The sequence below is a fragment of the Tenrec ecaudatus genome, chromosome 5, assembly GCF_050624435.1.
Source record: "Tenrec ecaudatus isolate mTenEca1 chromosome 5, mTenEca1.hap1, whole genome shotgun sequence".
In the NCBI taxonomy this organism is placed as follows: domain Eukaryota; kingdom Metazoa; phylum Chordata; class Mammalia; order Afrosoricida; family Tenrecidae; genus Tenrec; species Tenrec ecaudatus.
In genome coordinates, this window is record NC_134534.1 from 104,771,112 (window position 1) to 104,781,883 (window position 10,772).

The 10,772-nt window shown below is 40.0% G+C and overlaps 2 pseudogenes; both read right to left on the reverse strand.

Moving 5' to 3' along the window:
- Window positions 1–1,226: 1,226 nt before the first annotated feature.
- Window positions 1,227–3,246, reverse strand: LOC142449216 (proteasome maturation protein pseudogene; annotated as a pseudogene).
- A 5,356-nt stretch (window positions 3,247–8,602) lies between these two features.
- LOC142449217 (ATP-dependent 6-phosphofructokinase, muscle type pseudogene) lies at window positions 8,603–10,424 on the reverse strand (annotated as a pseudogene).
- Between the last annotated feature and the right edge of the window lie 348 nt (window positions 10,425–10,772).

Consider the following 10,772-nt stretch of genomic DNA (forward strand, 5'->3'; position numbering starts at 1 on the left):
ATTTACATTGCCCTTGATCAAGCCCTACAAGGCCTCCTATACCCTCCTTGCCATTGAGGAAAATAATTGTTTTAATTACAAAAAAAGAATAAAGCACAAAGTTTACATATAATGGGATCCAAATTTTGTTGTAATAAAGGAATACATTTATGTATACAGGATGTTTTAAACTTAGACATTTCTGGGTTTATTAAAATTATGCCCCCAATTTGGACTTAGTTTCCCTCTGTGAGACACTTCCCATGATTGTGTCTTGTAATTATTATGACCAAGCCTTGCCCAATATGTGTTATGATCTCTTTCACAGCAGGAATTGATGCACAGAGAGACTGTTGTTGCTAGCTTCTATGAAGTGTATTCTACTATCTCTTACCCCCATTCACCCACCCCGGCCCTCCTCTGCTCCTCCTGGTGACCCCAAGCACAAAGGGATTGGATCGTTATGACCCATATATTTTGCACTTGCTACTTTTCAAAAAGGTATCACCAGAGCTCCCCGCCCCCCCCACCCCCACCCCCCACACACACTTAGTTCATCTTAGCCTGGAATGTCCATTGAATCTTGTTTGAGCATCATAGCAGGACACACACCTCCACTGCCAATGTGTGGTGGTTGCCCGTGAGGTACACTGTCTAGCAATCATTCCTGGGTCTCCCATGTGGAAGGCAACATTCGGCACTGGGTCACCACTGATTTCACAGAGAGGCTAAGAGGCAGATGTGGCAGAAAAGGGGCTCTGGGTGAGTTCCAAGGGGTCTGGATGGTACAGTGGTTAAAGAATGTGGCTGCTAACCAAAAGGTGTTTGAGCCCATCAGCCATTCCTAGGGGGAAAGATGTGACAATTACCGTCTGTAGAGATGATTGCTGTTTCCCTATAATTTGCACATTCTTTTGGGTCACCTTTCTTTGGAATGAGTGAAAATACGGATTTCTTTCAGTCATTTGGCCAGATGAGTGAGTGCTTCCAGTGCTTCATCAGCTTATTAAGCATTTCAATGAGTATTTCATGAATTCCTGGAGCCTTGTGCTTGGCTAATGCCTTCAGTGCAGCTGGGCCTTCTTTTTCAGTATCACTCGATCTTGACCATTTGCTACCTCCTGAAATGGTTGAATAATCAGTCAGTTAGTACAGTTACTGATAGATTATATAAAATTTATTCATTTGTTTGTTTTGAATTTTCCAATATTTCAGTACTTTTAATGGCGGGCCACTGAGTGACTCCTTCACAGTAGACCAAGCTTGTACTCCACAATCAGGAGTGGTCTTCACATGATCCTGCTCTGCACTATCTCAGTGAGGATGTCTTCAAAGCTCAGTGTCTCATTGCTACCCCTCAGGATGCCTAGGGAGAAATTTGAGCTGGACAGAAAAGGAAGGTACTGAACTGCTGCATTACCTTGAACTCCACCTGCAGCTTGAGAGGCGTAAACTGGTCCTGGATGTTGTTCAGGGTGGAGAAGTTCATCTTATCCTGGTTGAGTTAGATTGTTTTTCCTAATAATTCAAGAAGAGCACATTGAAAATAGTAAAGATAATTCAAAAGAGAAAACGCTCATTTTTTTTCCCACACAAGAAAAGCCTTTCTGTAGAAGATCATGACAATCAAAGGGTCCGCTGGTGGATTGTTCAATAACCAGCATGCTGTCTTTCAGCTGAGACACGAGTTCTCTGGTGTTTATCTTGAATCTGCTCTGTGCTGCTTCTCAGCCCCATCAACATACATTTACAAAGTTTCATGGTAAAACATTTTACACCACACCTTAAAATATATAATTTATAAACAGAATAATTAGGATGGACTTTTTGCTCCACAATTTTCTGACTGTAAGATTCTGTTGTTGCTGTTATTTTTAGGTGCCACCGAATTGGCTCTGACCCATCACGACCCTGTGCACACTGCCCTGTGCTGTCCTTACAATTGTTCCTGTGTCTGAGCCCAGGGATGCAGACACTGTCAATCCATCGTTTTGAGAGCCTTCCTCTTTTGTGCTGCCTCTCCACTTTACCAAACATGATGTCCTTCCGCAGGGACTGGACTCTCCTACAACATGTCCAAAGTATGTAAGATAAAATCTTACCATCTTTGCCTCTAAGGAGCACTCTGGCCTTATGTCTTCTAAGACAGATCAATTTGTCTTTTTAGCAGTCCATGGTACTGTCAATATTCTTCTCCAACACCATCATTCTAATTCATCGGTCTTCTTCAGTCATCCTGATTCAATGTCCAACTTGCACATACATATCATGGCTTGGGTAGCGGCTCCTCAGTCCTCAAAATAACATTCTTGCTCTTCAATACTCTAAAGAGGTCTTGTGCAGCAGTTACCCAATGTAATGTGTCTTTTGACTGCTGTTTCCATGAGCATTGATTGTGCATCTGAACAAGACAAAAATCCGTGACAACTTCAACCATCTCTCCATTTATTGTGACATTATCTGTCAGTCTAGTTGTGAGGATTTTGGTCTTCCTTACATTGAATTGAAATCCATACTGAAAGTTGCAACCCTTGAATTCTATGGGGCAGTTCTAGCCTGTAGTGCAAGATGAATCACTATTGACTTGACTGTAGTGGGTTTAGTTCTGTTTCGGGGATGGGTTTCAAGTGACACCAAGCTCCTCAAAGGCACTCATTGGGCTTGCAGTCAACTTGGCATAGATTTTCTCAACTGGAATTTTGGAACTGGTCAAGCTCAGGCAATTCTCTCACACATGGCTCACAATGGTACCATCTTTCTGAAATGGTTAGTTCGTCGTTACTTGTTATTGTGGTTAAAACCATCAAGTTATAACATTGCCTGCTCCTACAACAGCTCACGGTGATTGTTATGTTTGAGCTCTTTGTTGCAACCAGTGTCAGCTAATCTCACGAGAAGTCTTCCTCTTTCACACTGTCTTTTACCAAGTGTAATATGCTTCTCCAGGGACCAGTCTCTCCTGATAGCCTGTCTGAAATATTGGAGATGAAGTTTCATCATCCTTACTTTTTAGGGGCACTCTGACTTTACTTCTTCCAAGACAGATTTATTTGTTCTTCTGGTAATATATGACACTTTCAGTATTTTTCACCAGTACCATCCTTCAAATATATATTCTTCTACACTCTTCCTTATAAATGGTCAACTTTCATATGCCTATGAGGCAACTGAATACACCACAGCTTAGGTCAGGTGCACCTGAGTACTCACAGTGACCTACTTACGCTTCAGCACTTTAAGGTGATGCTGTGCAGCAGATTTGCCCATTGCCATACGTCTTTTGATTTCTTGACTTCCTTGAGCACTGATTGTGAATCCAGGCTAGATGAAATCTTTGATGACTTTGGTTTTCTTTACATTGAGCTGCAATCCATATTGAAGCCTGGAGTCCTGGAGCTTCATCAGTGAGTGCTCCAAGTCATCCTCACTTTCAGGAAGCAAGATTATGGAATCTTCAGGTCTCAGATTGTTCATAATTCTTCCTCCAATCCTGGTGCTATGTTCTTCTGTATATAATCCAGCTTCTGGGGTACAGATTGAATAGCTGTGGTGACAGGATACAACGCAGACCCACACCTTTCCTGATTTTAAACCATGCAGTATTCCTTTGTTTTGTTTTGTATGACTGCTTCTTGGTCCATGTACAGGTTTCACATGAGCACAATGGCGTGCTCTTGAATTCCATTCTTCCATAGCCTTTCCAGAGTCAATAAAATATAAGCAAACATATTTTTTTGGTATTCCCTGCTATCAGCCAAGAGCCACTTGCTATCACTATGAATAGTCCTTTTTTGAATCTTGCTTAAATTTCTGGCAGATTCCTATTAATGTACTGCTAAAACTGTTGTTCAATTGCTTTCAATAAAATTTTATTTGCATGGTGCTCAACCATGGTGGCACAGTGGTCACTCATAGGGTTGCTAACCACAAGAACAGCAGTTCAAAACCATGAGTTGCTCCATGGGAGAAAGATGGGCTTTCTACTCCCATAAAGAGTTACCATCTCAGGAAATCACATGGACAGTTTTATCTTGTCCTATAGAGTCACTGTGAGACATTGACTCAATAGCAGTGAATTTGTTTTTTTAGTTTGATATTAATAATATTGTTCAATAATTTCTGTACTTTGTTGGACCACCTTACTTTGGATTGGGTACAAATATGGATTTCTTCCAGTTGGTTGATCAGGTTGGTTGGTTGGTCTTCCAATTTCTTGGCATAGATGATTGAATACATCCAGTGCTTCCTCAGCTTGTTGAAATTGGTGTTCCATCAATTCCTGCAGCCTCGCTTTTTGCAAATGCCTTCAGTACAGTGTGGACTTCTCCCTTCAATTCCATTTTGATAATATACTACCTTTGGAAATGGTTGAATGTTGACCAGTTCTTTTTAGTACAGTGACTCTGTGTAAACCTTCCATCTTTTTTTGCTGCTTCCTCTATTATTCAATATTTTGTCCTTTGAAGCTTTCAATATTGCAATGTCAGGCTTGGGTTCTTTCCCTTCAGTCCTCCAGTTTGATATATGCTTAGTATAAGTATTCTTCCTCTTGAGTTTTCTAACTCCAGGTCTTTATCCTTTTCACCACAATACTTAACCATGTTTCTCCAGCTGCCCATGGAGATGTTCTGTTCAGCTCTTTAACTTCCGTGTTTATTCCACTTACTTTAGCTACGCTATGATCAAGAGAAAATGTCATGATCTCTTCCGACATCCACTTTGATCTTTTATTTCTTTCCTGTCTGTTTAGTGACGGTTTACTTTTATGTATGATGTTGTTGATGTCCCATAGTTCATCAGTTTACTATTAATGTTCAATGAATTCAGTGGGTTTTTGAGATGTTTTCTAAATTCAGGTGAAATGTATCAAAGGATGTATCTTGTCTCTTGTGGATGTATTTTACTTTTCTTCAACTTCAACCTGAACTTAGAAATGAGCAATTTATGGTCTGTTACCCAGTCAACCCCTGGCCTTGTTTTGGCTGCTGATAATGAACATCTCCATCTTCTCTTCCCACAGATGTAGTCAATTTGATTTCTGTGTATTCCATCTGGACAGGTTCATGTGCATAGTTGCTATTTATGTTGAAGAGGGTGTTTGTAATGGAAAAGTCACTGATCTTACAAATTCTATCATGCAATCTCCAGCTTTATTTTGATCACCAAGGTCATAATTTCCAATTACTGTTCCTTCCTCTTTGTTTGCAACGTACACATTCCTATTGTCAACAATTATCGATGCATCTTGACTGTGATCAATTTCAGATGGAAGAAGTTGGTAGAATTATTCAATTTTTCCTCACTAACTTTAGTGGTGGGTACATAATTTTGAATACTAGTTATATTAACTGGATTTTCTTGTATACAAATTGATATCACCTTATCATAGATAACATTTTCCTTCAAGATAGATTTTGAAAATTTTTTTTGGAAATGTTTTTTTTGGATGATAAATGCAACCCTGGTCCTCTTGAAATTGTCATTCCAGACATAGTAAATTAGATGATAATCTGTTTGAAAACGGTCAATACTAACTTATTTCAGTTCACTAATGCCTTAGATATTGATCTTTAAATTTCCTTGACTTCCAATTTTCCTTATCTTACAATTTTTACATTCCACATTTGTATTATTAATAGATGTTTGCACTGATTTCTTTTTATTTTGTCATGCAAAATAAGGTCTTGAAAGCTTTCTCCATTATGTTTGACTCTATTTTGAAAAAGTCATTCTTTCTCAGTAGCATTTTGTGTGCCTTCCAACCTGAAGGGTTCATCGGCCAGCACTGTATCTGACAATGTTTCATTGCTCGTCATAAGGTTTTCAGGGGAAGTCCCTCAGAAGTGGACGACCTATTCTTTCTTCATTGACTGTTTTTAATCTACAAGCTCTACTGAAACTTGTTCACAATGGTATTTGAAATACCAGTTACTAAGCTCCAGCATCACAGCAACACCCAAACTTCCACAGTACAATGAACTGATAGATAAGTGGTAGCTTTAGGAATAGTGAAAGCCTGCTCTTAGTCAATACATCTTAGGTGAAGCCACTGCTTTCCTGTCAGTGGGAGTTTGTGTGCCATTATGATGCTGAGTAAGTTTCAATGAAGCATCTATGTGGAGACTGACTAGGAACAAAAGTCTGACATCTACATCCAAATACCACTCTCTTCATGGCTACTCAGTCATTCTAACTCATGGTGACCCTATAGGACAGGAAGGAACTGCTTCTGTGGGTTTCCAGGACTGTAAATCTTTACAGGAGTAGAAAGCCCTCTTTTTCCTGGTGATTTTGAATTGGTTAGTTGCTGGTTAGCAACTTAATAGATCATAATGGTCCAATGTGTAATCAAAATGGGTATAACCCAGGGATGGGCAGCATTTCATTACATTGCACATGGGCCTGACATGAGGTTGGGGCTTCTAGCAACAATAACAAAAGGCTTACTACACATTGACAACAGAAAATGTGATTAATAGTACACATGTTCATATGTATATAGAAAAAAGAACAAATAAGAGAACAAAGTCCAAACTTTTAATAATAGTTGTCAAGGGACATTTAGTTTTTAGGTAGTACTTTTTTGTAGTGCATTAATTTAATACTTTCCTAGTAATAAAAGGACAATGAAAATACAATAAAAGTAGAATTTGTTCATGGCTTAAAGCAGGGTTAGCAAGCTTTTCATATAAAGGGCCAGGTAATAAATAATTTTGGTTTTACAGGATGTAGTCTCTATGACACCTATTAAGTTTCTGTCACTATAGCATAAAAGCAATCATAGAGATTGCAGAAAGGAGTGTGTAAGACTTTGTTCCAATAAAACTTCATATACTAAAAACGAGGCAGTGAAAATAGCCATAGACAACATGTCAACCAATACATGAACTGCATTCAAACTATAGACATTGAGTCAGATTTGGCTCCAAAGTTGTAAATTGGAACCCTCATATAGCCCCTTCATTCACAGTGGTACATTTAAGCATATGCAAAGGCTTTGGGAAGTCACAAAGAAATGATATTTGAAAACAAGTTTGACCTAGGCTTTCCCAATCTATTTGAGTGCGGAACAATTTCTTCATGCGATACTTGTTATTAACTACCATTGAACCAGGTCTTCCATCCCCAGCACCACTCATGGGGACTCTCTGCACAAAAGAACAAATGCTGCTCAGTCCCACACCATCCTGACGATCAGTGTGGATCAGATTGTTGTGATCCATAGGGCTTTCATTGATTGACTTTCAGTAGACCGCCATGCCTTTCTGCTTAGTCTGTCTTAGTCCGGGAGACCTGCTGCAACCTGCTCAGCAGCATAGGAACTTGAAAGCGTCACCTGATAGATAGTTAGTGCTGCTCCAGAGGTATAGTGGTCAGGATCTGAACCCAGGTCTCACGCATGAAAGGTGAGAATACTACCACTGAACCACCTATGTTGTTCTTATACTATTAATGCTTGTGAAATAGTATTCTGTGAATTATTAATTTTGGAACTGGTGGTTTAGAATCAATGTATTTTTTGTTTTTTAAGAATTTCTGCTTAGAGGATTAAGAAAAATAAAATGCAAAGTTTTATTTTAAGAACACTGAAAATTGAAGTTCATGGAATTAGAAGAGATCTAGGACTAAATGTACCTTTTGAAAAAAACATAATTTCTTATTAAGTATCATCCTTATTGAATGCTTTGGAAATAATTTACTAAATCTACAAAATAATTGTAATTATAATTTTGTTAGGTTAAAAAAAGTCACTTAAAATAGGAATATAAACTTGACAAATATTGATTTTTTTTCCATCTTCATCTTGGTTGTTCCTTTAGTTTATTTAGAGATAATTTTGGATTTGGTATCCTTCTTAGCTTCAGAAATTTTAATAAACATGTAATTTGTGATTTAATTAATATAATTTAAAATGTTAAATCTGCATGATAATGTCAGGGTGGATTATGAACGTTTGAGTTTTTGAAAGTTGATACCAAGTCAAACAAGCCAAACAAAATCAAAGCCACTGTCGTTGAATTGATTCCAATTCCTGGTGACTGTATAGGGCAGAAGAAAAATTCTCCTTAGGGTTTCCCAGACTATAAGTTTTGACAGGATCAACTAACCTCATTTTTCTCCTAGTAGGTTTGAACCACTGACTTTTCAGTTAGTAGCTCAATATTTAACCCACTGTATCACCATGGATTCTTGAAAAGCTTATAGGACTATAGCATACAAAGAATAAATATTAATATAATCTATAAGCCTAACGCTGGGCTTTAATTTTCGACCAGTTGGCATTTGCTAGTCTAGTTATAGCTTTTTATTGTAGTACAAGTAGAAGTACCGAAACTCTTTGTTATCACAAATAAATAGAGTTTTTAGGGGAATCCAACTGAACAACTGCAATCAATCAGCAGTATTAGAGCTCAATCCTATGTGACTGGCAAAAACTGGGGTAAGAGTCATGAGAAATTCTGCCTATGAGGAGCTTCCATACACTACTCTGCCAGTTGACCATGGTTGCAGCTTCAGAATAAATGGAAACCTAATGAAAAATGGACTAAACCATTGAGGAGATGTTGATTTGGGTCTACAAATGGGTGCACTGACCGTGGTCATATACTCTCTTCCCTTCACTTCAAAGAAGTGTAGATAGGAACATCTCCAGAGCACTATACTTTTGGTGGATGTGCTTTGAGATGTCCAAGTCAATCTCATGCTTAGCTAATATTTTCAGGATGGACCTCAGTTTCAGCCACCACTGCTCCTTCGGGATATGATCCCCCAAACCAGGATCTTCTTAGACATTCATCCCCAATACAAAGCTTGAGTCTAGAATGTCGGTTAAAGATCCACTCACTATAATAACTTTCTTTGATTTTCCTGGACATCCAGTTCATAGCCTTGGCTCCCATCTTAGTGGCAAAATTCCTGCCGAATGGACTTGGGCATGTTCTTGCTATCGAAAATGCCTTTGCCCTCCACAGAGCACAAGTCGAAAATGACGTCAGTGGTATCACACTCATGGCACTTCTTATTTCGTAACCCCAGGACCCTTTTCACAGTCTTTGCACCTTTTGCATCCGATGCTCAACTTTCGCCAACTGGTCCAGAATAATGAAGGTCTCGTCAAAGATGCAGGCTGCATTACCCCAGCTGCCAGTGCTGCCATGTTTTCAGGTAGCCACATAAGTCACCATTGTCTCCAGGAGTAAGACCCACTAGGTAGAGCCTGCTTCTGATTGCCCGATTGTATCACTGTCTGAGCCAGGAACATTGTTGAATACCACGGCAGGAATGGCCACAGGTGAAATGCAGGGCTAGTCAAACTGCTTAGGCCCTCCATTAGCTCCAGGCTTCCTGCGTAAACCTCAAACTGCCCCCATAGATTAGAAGGCCCTCAAAGTTCATCTTTGTTGTGTTTGCACTGAGCTATTCTTGTGTAGATCCTTGTAACTTCGAGTTTGGAACTACCTCACTCAGTCCAGCACCTGAAAGCTCCTGCCAACGTCCTCAATCTGACCCCTTGACTATGCCCTAGAAGGAGTCCTGCAAAAGCAGCACATGGTTGTTCTGGAAAAGGTCAGTTCTCACCATGGAGCAGACTGCAGTGTTCATGCCTGTTCATACCTGTAGGGGTTCCCATGTTCATCATGGCCAAACTGTGGGGAAACATCTTAGACTCTGGAGGCCTGATATGATCTAGAAGCTTTTATACCTCCTAGTTGTTCATGAAGCTCTGGCCTCTCAGCTTCCTGGCTTCATCACTTTTCTTCTCATTCATGGTCTTGGTCACATCCATGGTTACCTGGATACATTTCATGATGATGTTGAGACAAGAACCATGGGTCTTTGTCTCACTGAGACAGTGACAGGAGTATTCCTCCCAGTCATCATCTGGTCAACATTCTGGAGTAAAAATCTAGTTGACGCCATAGGATAGAGAGATGACAAGGGCCAGGTATCCATAGCACCCTTCCAAAACAAATGCCCAATGGTGCCTGTGATCTGGGGCAGCATTGAGTCAGTGTCAGGGGTCATGCTAGTACCACAGAAGTCATTGCCAATAGTGCCCGTGAGACCCATGATGTTCAAGTAGTTAGAATTGCTTAGGCTCATCTTCTGTGATCATACCCAATTTCTGGAGGCCCCTCAACAAGTCACTTCACTCAGAATTTAAGGTGCCAGCCCCAGTATGGCTGTCATCACCCCAAGGACCCCAGTGGAATTGGAACAATTTGTTCTTGAACCAATTTGGTTATCGTTGCACACTTCAGTGACAGACAAAGCTTTTGTTAGCCAAATGCCTCATGGTGGAGGGGAATCCTACTTCCTGAACAAGTGTGTTCCATTCTTCGTATCCCTGGGTTATAGACCTTAGGTTCACACTCAAACCATGAACTCTCATGAAGCAGTCTGCTAACATCAGAATGGCTGGCCAGTATCCGATGCTCAGCCATGCTTTGGTTCAGAAATCATCTTGTCCTCTAGATCAGTGGTTCTCAACCTTCCTAATGCTGCAACCCTTTCATATATTTTCTCATGTTGTGGTGACCCCTAACCATAAAATGATTTTCATTGCTACTTCAGACCTGTAACTTTGCTACTGTTACGAATTGGGCAACCCCTGTGAAAGGGTCGTTTGACCCCAGAAGGGGTCGCAATCCACAGATTGAGAACCACTGCTCTAGATCATCAAGCCCATTTGTATGTATGTTGCCATCATTTTCAAAACATTTTCTATTTGAGCCGTTGATATCAGCTTATTTTCCCTTTCCCTCACCCTTTCTGCCTCATGAGCCCTTGAT